General features: G+C 34.8%; 1 protein-coding gene across 8 annotated transcripts in view; it reads right to left on the bottom strand.

Annotated features, from left to right (window-relative positions):
* ntrk3a (neurotrophic tyrosine kinase, receptor, type 3a) overlaps window positions 1-19,082 on the bottom strand; it is a 286,833-nt gene that overhangs the window by 154,459 nt on the left and 113,292 nt on the right. The window lies entirely within an intron of this gene.

Here is a 19,082-nt window from a genome sequence, read left to right as displayed (position 1 = left end):
ATACTACAGTTCTACTGTTTTTATACTACTGTTCTACTGTTTTTATACTACTGTTCTACTGTTTTTATACTACTGTTCTACTGTTCTACTGTTTTTATACTAATGTTCTACTGTTTTTATACTACTGTTCTACTGTTCTACTGTTTTTATACTACTGTTCTACTGTTTTTATACTACTGTTCTACTGTTTTTATACTACTGTTCTACTGTTTTTATACTACTGTTCTACTGTTCTAGTACTACTGTTCTCCTGTTTTATACTAATGTTCTACTGTTTTTATACTACTGTTCTACTGTTCTACTGTTTTTATACTACTGTTCTACTGTTTTTATACTACTGTTCTACTGTTTTTATACTACTGTTCTACTGTTTTTATACTACTGTTCTACTGTTTTTATTCTACTGTTCTACTGTTTTTATACTACTGTTCTACTGTTTTTATACTACTGTCCTACTGTTCTACTGTTTTTATACTACTGTTCTACTGTTTTTATACTACTGTTCTACTGTTTTTATACTACTGTTCTACTGTTTTTATACTACTGTTCTACTGTTCTAGTACTACTGTTCTCCTGTTTATACTAATGTTCTACTGTTTTTATACTACTGTTCTACTGTTCTACTGTTTTTATACTACTGTTCTACTGTTTTTATACTACTGTTCTACTGTTTTTATACTACTGTTCTACTGTTCTACTGTTTTTATACTACTGTTCTACTGTTTTTATACTACTGTCCTACTGTTCTACTGTTTTTATACTACTGTTCTACTGTTTTTATTCTACTGTCCTACTGTTTTTATACTACTGTTCTACTGTTTTATACTACTGTTCTACTGTTTTTATTCTACTGTTCTACTGTTTTTATACTACTGTTCTACTGTTTTTATACTACTGTTCTACTATTTTTATTCTACTGTTCTACTGTTTTTATACTACTGTTCTACTGTTTTTATACTACTGTTCTACTGTTCTACTGTTTTTATACTACTGTTCTACTGTTTTTATACTACTGTTCTACTGTTTTTATACTACTGTTCTACTGTTCTACTGTTTTTATACTACTGTTCTACTGTTTTTATACTACTGTTCTACTGTTCTACTGTTTTTATACTACTGTTCTACTGTTTTTATACTACTGTTCTACTGTTCTACTGTTTTTATACTACTGTTCTACTGTTTTTATACTAATGTTCTACTGTTTTTATACTACTGTTCTACTGTTCTACTGTTTTTATACTACAGTTCTACTGTTTTTATACTACTGTTCTACTGTTTTTATACTACTGTTCTACTGTTTTTATACTACTGTTCTACTGTTCTACTGTTTTTATACTAATGTTCTACTGTTTTTATACTACTGTTCTACTGTTCTACTGTTTTTATACTACTGTTCTACTGTTTTTATACTACTGTTCTACTGTTTTTATACTACTGTTCTACTGTTTTTATACTACTGTTCTACTGTTCTAGTACTACTGTTCTCCTGTTTTATACTAATGTTCTACTGTTTTTATACTACTGTTCTACTGTTCTACTGTTTTTATACTACTGTTCTACTGTTTTTATACTACTGTTCTACTGTTTTTATACTACTGTTCTACTGATTTTATACTACTGTTCTACTGTTTTTATACTACTGTTCTACTGTTTTTATTCTACTGTTCTACTGTTTTTATACTACTGTTCTACTGTTTTTATACTACTGTCCTACTGTTCTACTGTTTTTATACTACTGTTCTACTGTTTTTATTCTACTGTCCTACTGTTTTTATACTACTGTTCTACTGTTTTTATTCTACTGTTCTACTGTTTTTATACTACTGTTCTACTGTTTTTATACTACTGTTCTACTGTTTTTACACTACTGTTCTACTGTTTTTATACTACTGTTCTACTGTTCTAGTACTACTGTTCTCCTGTTTTATACTAATGTTCTACTGTTTTTATACTACTGTTCTACTGTTCTACTGTTTTTATACTACTGTTCTACTGTTTTTATACTACTGTTCTACTGTTTTTATACTACTGTTCTACTGTTTTTATACTACTGTTCTACTGTTTTTATACTACTGTTCTACTGTTTTTATTCTACTGTTCTACTGTTTTTATACTACTGTTCTACTGTTTTTATACTACTGTCCTACTGTTCTACTGTTTTTATACTACTGTTCTACTGTTTTATTCTACTGTCCTACTGTTTTTACACTACTGTTCTACTGTTTTTATACTACTGTTCTACTGTTTTTATACTACTGTTCTACTGTTTTTATACTACTGTTCTACTGTTTTTATACTACTGTCCTACTGTTTTTATACTACTGTTCTACTGTTTTATACTACTATTCTACTGTTTTTATTCTACTGTTCTACTGTTTTATACTACTGTTCTACTGTTTTTATACTACTGTTCTACTGTTTTTACACTACTGTTCTACTGTTTTTATACTACTGTTCTACTGTTTTTATACTACTGTTCTACTGTTTTTACACTACTGTTCTACTGTTTTTATACTACTGTTCTACTGTTCTAGTACTACTGTTCTCCTGTTTTATACTAATGTTCTACTGTTTTTATACTACTGTTCTACTGTTCTACTGTTTTTATACTACTGTTCTACTGTTTTTATACTACTGTTCTACTGTTTTTATACTACTGTTCTACTGTTTTTATACTACTGTTCTACTGTTTTTATACTACTGTTCTACTGTTTTTATTCTACTGTTCTACTGTTTTTATACTACTGTTCTACTGTTTTTATACTACTGTCCTACTGTTCTACTGTTTTTATACTACTGTTCTACTGTTTTTATTCTACTGTCCTACTGTTTTTACACTACTGTTCTACTGTTTTTATACTACTGTTCTACTGTTTTTATACTACTGTTCTACTGTTTTTATACTACTGTTCTACTGTTTTTATACTACTGTCCTACTGTTTTTATACTACTGTTCTACTGTTTTATACTACTATTCTACTGTTTTTATTCTACTGTTCTACTGTTTTATACTACTGTTCTACTGTTTTTATACTACTGTTCTACTGTTTTTACACTACTGTTCTACTGTTTTTATACTACTGTTCTACTGTTTTTATACTTCTGTTCTGTTTTCATACTACTGTTCTACTGTTGTTATACTACTGGTCTACTGTTTTTATACTACTGTTCTACTGTTTTATACTACTGTTCTATTGTTCTACTGTTTTTATACTACTATTCTACTGTTTTTATTCTACTGTTTTTATTCTACTGTTTTTATACTACTGTTCTACAGGTTTTTATACTACTGTCCTACTGTTCTACTGTTTTTATACTACTGTCCTACTGTTCTACTGTTTTTATACTACTGTTCTACTGTTTTTATTCTACTGTTCTACTGTTTTTATACTACTGTTCTACTGTTTTTATACTACTGTTCTACTGTTTTTATACTACTGTTCTACTGTTTTTATACTACTGTTCTACTGTTTTTATACTTCTGTTCTGTTTTTATACTTCTGTTCTGTTTTTATACTACTGTTCTACTGTTTTTATACTACTGTTCTACTGTTTTTATACTACTGTTCTACTGTTTTTATACTACTGTTCTACTGTTTTTATACTACTGTTCTACTGTTTTTATACTACTGTTCTACTGTTTTTATACTACTGTTCTACTGTTTTTATACTTCTGTTCTGTTTTTATACTTCTGTTCTGTTTTTATACTACTGTTCTACTGTTTTTATACTACTGTTCTGCTGTTTTTATACTACTGTTCTACTGTTTTTATACTACTGTTCTACTGTTTTTATACTACTGTTCTACTGTTTTTATACTACTGTTCTACTGTTTTTATAGTGCTGTTCTACTGTTCTAGTACTACTGTTCTCCTGTTTTATACTAATGTTCTACTGTTTTTATACTTCTGTTCTACTGTTCTACTGTTTTTATACTACTGTTCTACTGTTTTTATACTACTGTTCTACTGTTTTTATACTACTGTTCTACTGTTCTACTGTTTTTATACTACTGTTCTACTGTTTTTATACTACTGTTCTACTGTTTTTATACTACTGTTCTACTGTTCTACTGTTTTTATACTACTGTTCTACTGTTTTTATACTACTGTTCTACTGTTTTTATACTACTGTTCTACTGTTCTACTGTTTTTATACTACTGTTCTACTGTTTTTATACTACTGTTCTACTGTTCTACTGTTTTTATACTACTGTTCTGCTGAGAACTTTTGTCCAATGTTCAGATGAAGCACTTCAAGTACTGTATTTTTTTCTATTGTTACTGCAAATGTTTTAGTATTCAGCTGATTTGGTTATTCCCATCTAAATTTGTAAATGATTATATCATGTTTTATTGCATTATTACATTTACATTTACATTACATTTAAGTCATTTAGCAGACGCTCTTATCCAGAGCGACTTACAAATTGGTGCATTCACCTTATGACATCCAGTGGGACAGTCACTTAACAATAGTGCATCTAAAACTTAGGGGGGTGGGGTGAGAGGGATTACTTAACCTATCCTAGGTATTCCTTAAAGAGGTGGGGTTTCAGGTGTCTCCGGAAGGTGGTGATTGACTCCGCTGTCCTGGCGTCGTGAGGAGTTTGTTCCACCATTGGGGGCCAGGGCAGCGAACAGTTTTGACTGGGCTGAGCGGGAGCTGTACTTCCTCAGTGGTAGGGAGGCGAGCAGGCCAGAGGTGGATGAACGCAGTGCCCTTGTTTGGGTGTAGGGCCTGATCAGAGCCTGGAGGTACTGAGGTGCCGTTCCCCTCACAGCTCCGTAGGCAAGCACCATGGTCTTGTAGCGGATGCGAGCTTCAACTGGAAGCCAGTGGAGAGAACGGAGGAGCGGGGTGACGTGAGAGAACTTGGGAAGGTTGAACACCAGACGGGCTGCGGCGTTCTGTAGAACAGTAGTATGTTTGAGACTGATGTTCTTGTACAGACAGACAGGCCTATTGTATTTTATTTAAAAGTGCCAAAGTGCATTTCAGTAATGGGTTGTATGCTATTGAAATTAGAAAACATTCTTTGATATTCATAATTTCATACGTAGAATGTATGCACACATGACTGTAAGTCGCTTTGGATAAAAGCGTCTGCTAAATGGCATATATTATTATATTATTATATTATTATATTATTATTATTACTGTTCTACTGTTTTTATACTACTGTTCTACTGTTTTTATACTACTGTTCTACTGTTTTTATACTACTGTTCTACTGTTTTTATACTACTGTTCTACTGTTTTTATACTACTGTTCTGTTTTTATACTACTGTTCTACTGTTCTACTGTTTTTATACTACTGTTCTACTGTTTTTATACTACTGTTCTACTGTTCTACTGTTTTTATACTACTGTTCTACTGTTTTTATACTACTGTTCTACTGTTCTACTGTTTTTATACTACTGTTCTACTGTTTTTATACTAATGTTCTACTGTTTTTATACTACTGTTCTACTGTTCTACTGTTTTTATACTACAGTTCTACTGTTTTTATACTACTGTTCTACTGTTTTTATACTACTGTTCTACTGTTTTTATACTACTGTTCTACTGTTCTACTGTTTTTATACTAATGTTCTACTGTTTTTATACTACTGTTCTACTGTTCTACTGTTTTTATACTACTGTTCTACTGTTTTTATACTACTGTTCTACTGTTTTTATACTACTGTTCTACTGTTTTTATACTACTGTTCTACTGTTCTAGTACTACTGTTCTCCTGTTTTATACTAATGTTCTACTGTTTTTATACTACTGTTCTACTGTTCTACTGTTTTTATACTACTGTTCTACTGTTTTTATACTACTGTTCTACTGTTTTTATACTACTGTTCTACTGTTTTTATACTACTGTTCTACTGTTTTTATACTACTGTTCTACTGTTTTTATTCTACTGTTCTACTGTTTTTATACTACTGTTCTACTGTTTTTATACTACTGTCCTACTGTTCTACTGTTTTTATACTACTGTTCTACTGTTTTTATACTACTGTTCTACTGTTTTTATACTACTGTTCTACTGTTTTTATACTACTGTTCTACTGTTCTAGTACTACTGTTCTCCTGTTTTATACTAATGTTCTACTGTTTTTATACTACTGTTCTACTGTTCTACTGTTTTTATACTACTGTTCTACTGTTTTTATACTACTGTTCTACTGTTTTTATACTACTGTTCTACTGTTCTACTGTTTTTATACTACTGTTCTACTGTTTTTATACTACTGTCCTACTGTTCTACTGTTTTTATACTACTGTTCTACTGTTTTTATTCTACTGTCCTACTGTTTTTATACTACTGTTCTACTGTTTTATACTACTGTTCTACTGTTTTTATTCTACTGTTCTACTGTTTTTATACTACTGTTCTACTGTTTTTATACTACTGTTCTACTATTTTTATTCTACTGTTCTACTGTTTTTATACTACTGTTCTACTGTTTTTATACTACTGTTCTACTGTTCTACTGTTTTTATACTACTGTTCTACTGTTTTTATACTACTGTTCTACTGTTTTTATACTACTGTTCTACTGTTCTACTGTTTTTATACTACTGTTCTACTGTTTTTATACTACTGTTCTACTGTTCTACTGTTTTTATACTACTGTTCTACTGTTTTTATACTACTGTTCTACTGTTCTACTGTTTTTATACTACTGTTCTACTGTTTTTATACTAATGTTCTACTGTTTTTATACTACTGTTCTACTGTTCTACTGTTTTTATACTACAGTTCTACTGTTTTTATACTACTGTTCTACTGTTTTTATACTACTGTTCTACTGTTTTTATACTACTGTTCTACTGTTCTACTGTTTTTATACTAATGTTCTACTGTTTTTATACTACTGTTCTACTGTTCTACTGTTTTTATACTACTGTTCTACTGTTTTTATACTACTGTTCTACTGTTTTTATACTACTGTTCTACTGTTTTTATACTACTGTCTACTGTTCTACTGTACTACTGTTCTCCTGTTTTATACTAATGTTCTACTGTTTTTATACTACTGTTCTACTGTTCTACTGTTTTTATACTACTGTTCTACTGTTTTTATACTACTGTTCTACTGTTTTTATACTACTGTTCTACTGATTTTATACTACTGTTCTACTGTTTTTATACTACTGTTCTACTGTTTTTATTCTACTGTTCTACTGTTTTTATACTACTGTTCTACTGTTTTTATACTACTGTCCTACTGTTCTACTGTTTTTATACTACTGTTCTACTGTTTTTATTCTACTGTCCTACTGTTTTTATACTACTGTTCTACTGTTTTTATTCTACTGTTCTACTGTTTTTATACTACTGTTCTACTGTTTTTATACTACTGTTCTACTGTTTTTATACTACTGTTCTACTGTTTTTATACTACTGTTCTACTGTTCTAGTACTACTGTTCTCCTGTTTTATACTAATGTTCTACTGTTTTTATACTACTGTTCTACTGTTCTACTGTTTTTATACTACTGTTCTACTGTTTTTATACTACTGTTCTACTGTTTTTATACTACTGTTCTACTGTTTTTATACTACTGTTCTACTGTTTTTATACTACTGTTCTACTGTTTTTATTCTACTGTTCTACTGTTTTTATACTACTGTTCTACTGTTTTTATACTACTGTCCTACTGTTCTACTGTTTTTATACTACTGTTCTACTGTTTTTATTCTACTGTCCTACTGTTTTTACACTACTGTTCTACTGTTTTTATACTACTGTTCTACTGTTTTTATACTACTGTTCTACTGTTTTTATACTACTGTTCTACTGTTTTTATACTACTGTCCTACTGTTTTTATACTACTGTTCTACTGTTTTATACTACTATTCTACTGTTTTTATTCTACTGTTCTACTGTTTTATACTACTGTTCTACTGTTTTTATACTACTGTTCTACTGTTTTTACACTACTGTTCTACTGTTTTTATACTACTGTTCTACTGTTTTTATACTACTGTTCTACTGTTTTTACACTACTGTTCTACTGTTTTTATACTACTGTTCTACTGTTCTAGTACTACTGTTCTCCTGTTTTATACTAATGTTCTACTGTTTTTATACTACTGTTCTACTGTTCTACTGTTTTTATACTACTGTTCTACTGTTTTTATACTACTGTTCTACTGTTTTTATACTACTGTTCTACTGTTTTTATACTACTGTTCTACTGTTTTTATACTACTGTTCTACTGTTTTTATTCTACTGTTCTACTGTTTTTATACTACTGTTCTACTGTTTTTATACTACTGTCCTACTGTTCTACTGTTTTTATACTACTGTTCTACTGTTTTTATTCTACTGTCCTACTGTTTTTACACTACTGTTCTACTGTTTTTATACTACTGTTCTACTGTTTTTATACTACTGTTCTACTGTTTTTATACTACTGTTCTACTGTTTTTATACTACTGTCCTACTGTTTTTATACTACTGTTCTACTGTTTTATACTACTATTCTACTGTTTTTTTATTCTACTGTTCTACTGTTTTATACTACTGTTCTACTGTTTTTATACTACTGTTCTACTGTTTTTTACTACTACTGTTCTACTGTTTTTATACTACTGTTCTACTGTTTTTATACTTCTGTTCTGTTTTCATACTACTGTTCTACTGTTGTTATACTACTGTTCTACTGTTTTTATACTACTGTTCTACTGTTTTTATACTACTGTTCTACTGTTTTTATACTACTGTTCTACTGTTTTTATTCTACTGTTTTTATTCTACTGTTTTTATACTACTGTTCTACAGGTTTTTATACTACTGTCCTACTGTTCTACTGTTTTTATACTACTGTCCTACTGTTCTACTGTTTTTATACTACTGTTCTACTGTTTTTATTCTACTGTTCTACTGTTTTTATACTACTGTTCTACTGTTTTTATACTACTGTTCTACTGTTTTTATACTACTGTTCTACTGTTTTTATACTACTGTTCTACTGTTTTTATACTTCTGTTCTGTTTTTATACTTCTGTTCTGTTTTTATACTACTGTTCTACTGTTTTTATACTACTGTTCTACTGTTTTTATACTACTGTTCTACTGTTTTTATACTACTGTTCTACTGTTTTTATACTACTGTTCTACTGTTTTTATACTACTGTTCTACTGTTTTTATACTACTGTTCTACTGTTTTTATACTTCTGTTCTGTTTTTATACTTCTGTTCTGTTTTTATACTACTGTTCTACTGTTTTTATACTACTGTTCTGCTGTTTTTATACTACTGTTCTACTGTTTTTATACTACTGTTCTACTGTTTTTATACTACTGTTCTACTGTTTTTATACTACTGTTCTACTGTTTTTATAGTGCTGTTCTACTGTTCTAGTACTACTGTTCTCCTGTTTTATACTAATGTTCTACTGTTTTTATACTTCTGTTCTACTGTTCTACTGTTTTTATACTACTGTTCTACTGTTTTTATACTACTGTTCTACTGTTTTTATACTACTGTTCTACTGTTCTACTGTTTTTATACTACTGTTCTACTGTTTTTATACTACTGTTCTACTGTTTTTATACTACTGTTCTACTGTTCTACTGTTTTTATACTACTGTTCTACTGTTTTTATACTACTGTTCTACTGTTTTTATACTACTGTTCTACTGTTCTACTGTTTTTATACTACTGTTCTACTGTTTTTATACTACTGTTCTACTGTTCTACTGTTTTTATACTACTGTTCTACTGTTCTACTGTTTTTATACTACTGTTCTACTGTTTTTATACTACTGTTCTACTGTTTTTATACTACTGTTCTACTGTTTTTATACTACTGTTCTACTGTTTTTATACTACTGTTCTGTTTTTATACTACTGTTCTGTTTTTATACTACTGTTCTGTTTTTATACTACTGTTCTACTGTTTTTATACTACTGTTCTACTGTTTTTATACTACTGTTCTACTGTTTTTATACTACTGTTCTACTGTTTTTATACTACTGTTCTACTGTTTTTATACTACTGTTCTACTGTTTTTATACTACTGTTCTACTGTTTTTATACTTCTGTTCTGTTTTTATACTTCTGTTCTGTTTTTATACTACTGTTCTACTGTTTTTATACTACTGTTCTGCTGTTTTTATACTACTGTTCTACTGTTTTTATACTACTGTTCTACTGTTTTTATACTACTGTTCTACTGTTTTTATACTACTGTTCTACTGTTTTTATAGTGCTGTTCTACTGTTCTAGTACTACTGTTCTCCTGTTTTATACTAATGTTCTACTGTTTTTATACTACTGTTCTACTGTTCTACTGTTTTTATACTACTGTTCTACTGTTTTTATACTACTGTTCTACTGTTTTTATACTACTGTTCTACTGTTCTACTGTTTTTATACTACTGTTCTACTGTTTTTATACTACTGTTCTACTGTTTTTACTACTGTTCTACTGTTCTACTGTTCTACTGTTTTTATACTACTGTTCTACTGTTTTTATACTACTGTTCTACTGTTTTTATACTACTGTTCTACTGTTCTACTGTTTTTATACTACTGTTCTACTGTTTTTATACTACTGTTCTACTGTTCTACTGTTTTTATACTACTGTTCTACTGTTCTACTGTTTTTATACTACTGTTCTACTGTTTTTATACTACTGTTCTACTGTTTTTATACTACTGTTCTACTGTTTTTATACTACTGTTCTACTGTTTTTATACTACTGTTCTACTGTTTTTATACTACTGTTCTACTGTTTTATACTACTGTTCTACTGTTTTTATACTACTGTTCTGTTTTTATACTACTGTTCTGTTTTTATACTACTGTTCTGTTTTTATACTACTGTTCTACTGTTTTTATACTACTGTTCTGTTTTTATACTACTGTTCTGTTTTTATACTACTGTTCTACTGTTTTTATACTACTGTTCTGTTTTTATACTACTGTTCTGTTTTTATACTACTGTTATACTACCATCATCCTTTAGCACCGACATCATTTAGCACCGTCATCCTTTAGCACCGTCTCCCTTGCCAGTGCTACTCCTTATTACCTGCTCTCTCTCTCTATCTATCATGAGTACTCGTGTTTGCATGTGTGTGTGTGTGTCTACATGTGTGCACGCTTGTGTGTGTGTGTGTGTGTCTCAGCTCAGTAAAGCAGCTCATTTGCTAGGCTGGGCTTGGTGAGGGGAGGGAGCAGTGAGATTGGCAGGTATGCATCCAGCCAGCACCAAGACTCCTGATGAGGCTACCTCATTTACCATTCTGTGATTACACTTGCAGGACTGGGGAACAGGGACACACACACACACACACACACACACACACACACACACACACACACACACACACACACACACACACACACACACACACACACACACACACACACACACACACACACACACACACACACACACACACACACACACACACACACACACACACACACACACACACACACACACATTCCCTTTTCACCCTAGTAACCCTGTGTTGTTTTTTTCCTGTCAAGCACCAAAACAAGCTGACAGCAATTACCACAGAACACAAGAAGTAGCACAGAGTGGCATGGCTGCTGGTGGTTAAGACTCTCACACGGAGCTGCTGTTGCTGTTGTCTCACACTTTATTGCTTTGTGCGTTCAGTATCACTCTGTTTACTGTTGCTTTGTTTATTCCAAGCAGTTAGAGAGGAAACCATGCATACAGAAATAGTCAGTGAAACGACAAGGTTCAGCAGCGCTAGCCCCGAGGCTTCATGCATGTAACACAATGTGTCTGAGGCCCGCAACAACAACTCATTTAAAATGGCAAAACAATTCAGGTCAGTTTTGCCTTTGAAATTATTAAGCAATTGTATGCCTTCTGCGTCATGATTACTACACATTACTGCATCTTACATGAATTTGAATATCTCCCATACACTCACATGTATGTGCCAAATTTAAAATGTACAATGTACAAATAAAAGTTGATTTGATGTATCTTGCAACCCATGCCCTATCCTGAGGTCCCTTACTGACGTTTAAAAATCCAACAAAAATCACTTGTCCTTATATCCAGTGAGAAATAGGGGTCTGATTGTGCAGTGCCTTTAGTGCTTCAGTTGAAACACCTCCACAACAGCAGCCGTTTCAGACTGACGGGCACAACTCTGATGCACTCTGATCTGGAAAGAAAAGCCATCCCTCTGCCTGTCTAGTTTTAATCAACAGATGTGGTCCCTAGAGAGTGCATGGGACCATGATGACCAGCGTGCTAGCACATGCCATTAAAGTTGGAATCTATAGCAGTGAAAATGCCATGTCCGTTTGCCATATTAAAACAACAGACATTACTTTAAAAAACAAACACAGCTCTTTTTCTCTTCAACTGACATCATTGCAGAAAGTGCATTCTTGTAGCTGTGTGGGCTAATAGTGAACATGTTTGGCTTGGGGTAAGTTGAGCCAATGGCAAGTTAAGCAGGGCCTTATCGCTGGGATATGAGGTAACAACAGCCTATGTTAAAAGTGTTTTAAAAAGTACAACGCGTTGGTTAGGTGTTAAGCCTGTGTTAAAAGATGCTTCAAATATTCAAAGACAGAAAAAGGGACTGTGATTGTGTTTAATTGTTTTGGGGAAATAAAGATAGACATGGTTTTAAAAAAGTAGTAGTACTATTTAATTCAGTACAGACATTTGTTGGCCAGTTAACTTACCCTGTCCTCAATTTACATCAATTTACCCCTTACCCTGTCCTCAATTTACCCCATATCCAGGAGAAGCTGTGCTAAGAGACCACTTCTTTTTGGACAAACTGGGTTTGGACAAACTGGGTTTTCACAACTATAATGTTTACATGAATTCTGATTATTTCCAGGGATACAGAACATCCTGATCTCAGCTTTAAAGTCAGACGCAGGGTGCATCTGAAATTGCACCCTATACTCTATATTGTGCACTACTTTTGACCAGGACCCACTGGGTTCTGGTCAAAAGTATTGGACTATGAGGGAATAGGGTCCCCCTTAGGACGCAGTCTGAGAAGCCTATCCGCATGCCTCAGCTCTGCTGTGTTTGCTATGTTTGTCATTGTGCCGACATTCCACAGAGGACTGGAGAGTAAATCATTTAAGAAAAAAATTGATAACCATTGAATTAAATTTTATTAGTCGTTTGTTAGGCTCTACACCACAGAAAATAAGAAATGAATCAATGTCTTTGTTCCCAATTGGTCAGAAGGAAATGGCACTAATTTCTAACCAGTTTCATCTTCTTTTCGTCAGATTCTTCTCTTTGCTCAAGCTGTGATGTCGGCCGCTTATCACTGAGCCTTTGTTGAACAGTTTTAGTAATTAGAGATTAAATACTACACTCTTGGAAAAAAAAGGGTTTGAAAATGGTTCTTCGGCTGTCCCCTTTTAGATTCTAGATATAAACTTTTTTTGTAAGAGTGTATAAGCAGAATGAAAGGTTTTTTATTCTTCTAAAAGGCTGTACTCTTCAGAAGACACAAACAGTCCAAATATGGCTAGAAATAACAATGGTATCAAAAGGAACGGTCATTTAAGTTCACACAATAAAATTACCATGTGTAGAGTCTATACTTTATCTGTGTCTTCAAAACAACACTTATTTGTCTCTACTTCACTCAACCTTTTCCATGTTGTCAGTATACCCTCTCATCATACAGCTACACTAATGTTTGGGGTCACTTAGAAATGTTCTTGTTTTTGAAAGAAAAGCTCATTTTTGTCCATTAAAATAACATCTAATTGATCAGAAATACAGTGCAGACATTGTTAATGTTGTAAATGACTATTGTATATGGAAACGGCTGATTTTTAATGGATTATCTTCATAGACGTACAGAGTCCCTTTATCAGCAACCATCACTCCTGTGTTCCAATAGCACGTTGTGTTAGCTAATCCAAGTTTATCATTTTAAAAGGCTAATTGATCATTGCAATTATGTTAGCACAGCTGAAAACTGTAGTTCTGTTTAAAGAAACAATAAAACTGGCCTTCTTTAGACTAGTTGAAAATCTGGAGAATAAGCATTTGTGGGTTCGATTACAGGCTCAAAATGGCCTGAAACTCATCAGTATATTGTTGTTCTGAGTAATGAAGGCTATTCCATGCCAGAAATTGCCAAGAAACTGAAGATATCGTACAACGCTGTGTACTACTCCCTTCACAGAACAGCGCAAACTGTCTCTAACCAGAATAGAAAGAGGAGTGGGATGCCCCGGTGCACAACTAAGCAAGAGGACAAGTACATTAGGGTGTCTAGTTTGATAAACACCTCACAAGTCCTCAACTGACATCTTCATTAAATAGTACCAGCAAAACTCCAGTCTTAACATCAACAGTGTCAACACTTCTAGGCAGAGTTCCTCTGTCCGGTGTGTGTATTCTTTTGCCCATCTTAAAATGTTATTTTTATTGGCCAGTCTGAGATATGGCTTTTTGTTTGCAACTCTTCCTAGAAGGCCAGTATCCTATAGTTGCCTCTTCACTGTTGACGTTGTTTTACGGGTACTATTTAATGAAACTGCCAGTTGAGGACTTGTGCGGCGTCCGTTTCTCAAACTAGAGTTTCCGTTTCAGACGAAAGTTCTTTGTTTCTGGCAATTTTGAGCCTGTAATCGAACCAACAAATGCTGATACTCCAGATACTCAACTAGTCTAAAGGAGGACAGTTTTATTACTTCTTTAATCAGGACAACAGTTTTCAGCTGTGCTAACATAATTGCAAAAGGGTTTTCAAATGTATAATTAGCCTTTTAAAATGATGAACTTGGATTAGCTAACACAACGTGCCATTGGAACACAGGAGAGATGGTTGCTGATAATGGGCTTCTGTATGACTATGTAGATATTCCATTAAAAATCAGCTGTACATTCTAACTCCTATCATCAGCTACTCTGCTGCCCATGATATTCTTACTCTGGAATTATTCAAGTATTCTAGGTATCTGGTTGCTTTTAGTAGTGCTCCATGTACACCATCCTCCTCCTCCTTCTGCCTCTAAATGACAGGCAACCATGAAAATAAGATAGGCCTCCTCAGAGGAGCTGCCCTGTTTCCATAGCTTAAAATACCACATTTATATCACAACCTTACAGCTGCTCTTCATTTGTTCCCCCTCCCTGGGCTGAGCTGAGCGATGATAAAGCCTAGCCTGCTCCCTGCTCTTTGCTCTGCGTCAGGCCCTGGCTGAGGCTCTCTGCTATTTAGGGAAAGCACTCACTCTGATTCCTGGACTGGAGAGGATGGAGGGGATGCAAGTGTAATAACTCTAGGATGGCCATATATCAAGGCTTCAATTTGTGTATTCTACCGGAAGGGAGGACCTAACAGGTCCAAACAAGTAGCAGATTCAGGCCATAAACACTGATTGCTCATACAGGTGTAGGATTTTAATGTAACCTATATTGTCACAGTAAAATAATCCTGCAGCTGCAAAAGTAGGCTACATATAAAGTGCATATAAAGTGCAATACTGTTAATGTAGCCGTGTGTTAGTGTGGGTTTTCAGTGAATTAATGTAAATCACAAAGCTCATCTGCATTTCTGGTGATGTAGGAGAATTCTCAACAACAAAAAGAGCGTTCAAATTAAGATCCAACACCTGTATATTCATGGACAAACAAGACACTAAAGGACCAGAGAAACACCTGGACTGTGGACCAGAGAATCACCCGGCACACTCATATGTCACATCCATTAAATCAACGGTTATGACGCAGGGAATAAAGTATCGTGTTCTTTGTCTGTTTCAATTATTTTCTCCAAGTTAATTGTTGTTTGGCTTTGAATGGAAGAAGATGGGAATCCATTTGGAAACCATGATGGTTGTGGTAAATGGGTTGCACACTTAGGATATAACAGGCTCTATGAAAGGTTTTTCTGGGTGCACAAGTTGATCAAATAAGATAACAACTTGCAGACTTGTTTACGTGCTGCTGTGCATTTTGTTGCCAACCTTACATTGCTACCTGACAATTTTACGGTTTTTACTTTTTAATTACCATTTATATTTTGAATTTTTCCCTCACTCAACTTTTTCTCTCCGGACGTTTTAACGACATGGTTCGTCAGGACTTCCACCAGCCGAAGATTCATAGTAACATTAACATGATGCCTTCTAATTGCAGTCGCTGTACTCATAATATACAGGAGAACGATCGCCTTACGGCGAGGATAGCTGTGCTGCAAGCCCCACTTCAGAAGCAATCGTTAGGCGAGGGTCATTTCAGTGTAGGAAAGGACGAAACACCGTCTGTGCCACCAGTAAGTACAGATAGTAGTATAAATCCCATCGCACGGTCCCCGCAGCCAAACAACTTTCTCATGGCCTCTGGACGGAAATGCTGTAGGAATGCTCAACCGGTGTTGCTTATTCAGCCGACAGAAACTTTCAACCGGTTCTCCCCATTAAGCAGCGAGTCGGAGTCTGAGGCCAAGCCTTCTCTGGTCTCAATTCCTCCCGTTACAGGGTCTGAGACGCCGAAGGCTCCCACCATTAACTCTGACAAATTGAAAATCCTAGTCATTGGTGACTCCATTACCCGCAGTATTAGACTTAAAACAAATCATCCAGCGATCATACACTGTTTACCAGGGGGAAGGGCTACCGACGTTAAGGCTAATCTGAAGATGATGCTGGCTAAAGCTAAAACTGGCGAGTGTAGAGAGTATAGAGATATTGTTATCCACGTCGGCACCAACGATGTTAGGATGAAACAGTCAGAGGTCACCAAGTGCAATAGCTTCAGCGTGTAAATCAGCTAGAAAGATGTGTCGGCATCGAGTAATTGTCTCTGGCCCCCTCCCAGTTAGGGGGAGTGATGAGCTCTACAGCAGAGTCTCACAACTCAATCGCTGGTTGAAACTGTTTTCTGCCACTCCCAAAAGATAGAATTTGTAAATAATTGTCCCTCTTTCTGGGACTCACCCACAAACAGGACCAAGTCTGGCCTGTTGAGGAGTGACTGACTCCATCCTAGCTGGAGGGGTGCTCTCATCTGATCTACGAACATAGACAGGGCTCTAACTCCTCTAGCTCCACAATGAAATAGGGTGCAGGCCAGGCAGCAGGCTGCTAGCCAGCCTGCCAGCTTAGTGGAGTCTGCCACTAGCACAGTCAGTGTAGTCAGCTCAGCTATCCCCATTGAGACCGTGTCTGTGCCTCGACCCAGGTTGGGCAAAACTAAACATGGCGGTGTTCGCCTTAGCAATCTCACTAGAATAAAGACCTCCTCAATTCCTGCCGTTATTGAAAGAGATCGGGATACCGCACATCACAAAATAGATCCCTTAATTCAAAGCGAGTCAATGAACTAATCACTGATCATAATCTTGATGTGATTGGCCTGACTGAAACATGGCTTAAGCCTGATGAATTTACTGTGTTAAATGAGGCCTCACCTCCTGGTTACACTAGTGACCATATCACCCGTGCATCCCGCAAAGGCGGAGGTGTTGCTAACATTTACGATAGTGAATTTCAATTTACAAAAACAAAAAAACGTTTTCATCTTTTGAGCTTCTAGTCATGAATTCTATGCAGCCTACCCAATCACTTTTTATAGCTACTGTTTACAGGACTCGTGGGCCATAAACAGCGTTCCTCACTGAGTTCCCTGAATTCCTATCGGACCTTGTAGTCATAGCAGATAATATTCAAATTGTTGGTGACTTTAATATTCACATGGAAAATACGGACTCCTCTTTAAATCTGCGTATTCCTCCAAAGCTCAGTTGTCCTGAGTCTGCACAACTCTGCCAGGACCTATGATCAAGGGAGACACTCAAGTGTTTTATTACTATATCTCTTGACACAATGATGAAAATATTCATGGCCTCTAAACTTTCAAGCTGCATACTGGACCCTATTCCAACTAAACTACTGAAAGAGTTGCTTCCTGTGCTTGGCCCTCCTATGTTGAACATAATAAATTGCTCTCTATCCACTGGATGTGTACCAAACTCACTAAAAGTGGCAGTTAAAAAGCCTCTCTTGAAGAAACCAAATCTTGACCCGGAAAATATAAAAGACTATCGGCCTATATAGAATCTTCCATTCCTCTCTAAAATTTTAGAAAGAGCTGAAGACAAACAAACCCAAATTGGTCTACACGGACAATTTCTGGCCTGGTTTAGATCTTATCTCTCGGAAAGATATCAATTTGTCTCTGTGAATGGTTTGTCCTCTGACAAATCAACTGTAAATTTCGGTGTTCCTCAAGGTTCTGTCTTACGACCACTATTGTTTTCACTATATATTTTACCTCTTGGGGATGTCATTCGAAAACATAATGTTAACTTTCACTGCTATGCGGATGACACACAGCTATACATTTCAATTAAACATGGTGAAGCCCCAAAATTGCCCTCGCTAGAAGCCTGTGTTTAAGACATAAGGAAGTGGATGGCTGCAAACGTTCTACTTTTAAAAAACAGAGATGCTTGTTCTAGGTCCCAAGAAACAAAGAAATCTTCTGTTGAATCTGACAATTAATCTTGATGGTTGTACAGTCATCTCAAATAAAACTGTGAAGGACCTCGGCGTTACTCTGGACCCTGATCTCTCTTATGACGAACATATCAAGAACGAACATTTCCATCTACTTAACATTGCAGAAATCAGAAACTTTCTGCCCAGAAATGATGCAGAAAATCAATCCATGCTTTTGTTACTTCTAGGTTAGACTACTACAATGCTCTACTTTCCGGCTACCCGCATAAAGCACTAAATAAACTTCAGTTAGTGCTAAATTCGGCTGCTAGAATCCTGACTGGAACCAAAAATGTGATCATATTACTCCAGTACTAGCCTCCCTACACTGGCTTCCTGTTAAGGCAAGGGCTGATTTCCAGGTTTTACTGCTAACCTACAAAGCATTACATGTGCTTGTTCCTAGCTACCATTTGGTCCTGCCGTACATACCTACACGTACGCTACAGTCACAAGATGCAGGCCTCCTAATTGTCCCTAGAATTTCTAAGCAAACAGCTGGAGGCAGGGCTTTCTCCTATAGAGCTCCATTTTTATGGAATGGTCTGCCTACCCATGTGAGAGACACAGACTCTG

This window comes from Oncorhynchus gorbuscha, linkage group LG01, assembly GCF_021184085.1.
Source record: "Oncorhynchus gorbuscha isolate QuinsamMale2020 ecotype Even-year linkage group LG01, OgorEven_v1.0, whole genome shotgun sequence".
Taxonomy (NCBI): domain Eukaryota; kingdom Metazoa; phylum Chordata; class Actinopteri; order Salmoniformes; family Salmonidae; genus Oncorhynchus; species Oncorhynchus gorbuscha.
This window is presented reverse-complemented; position numbering and strand designations above follow the sequence as displayed.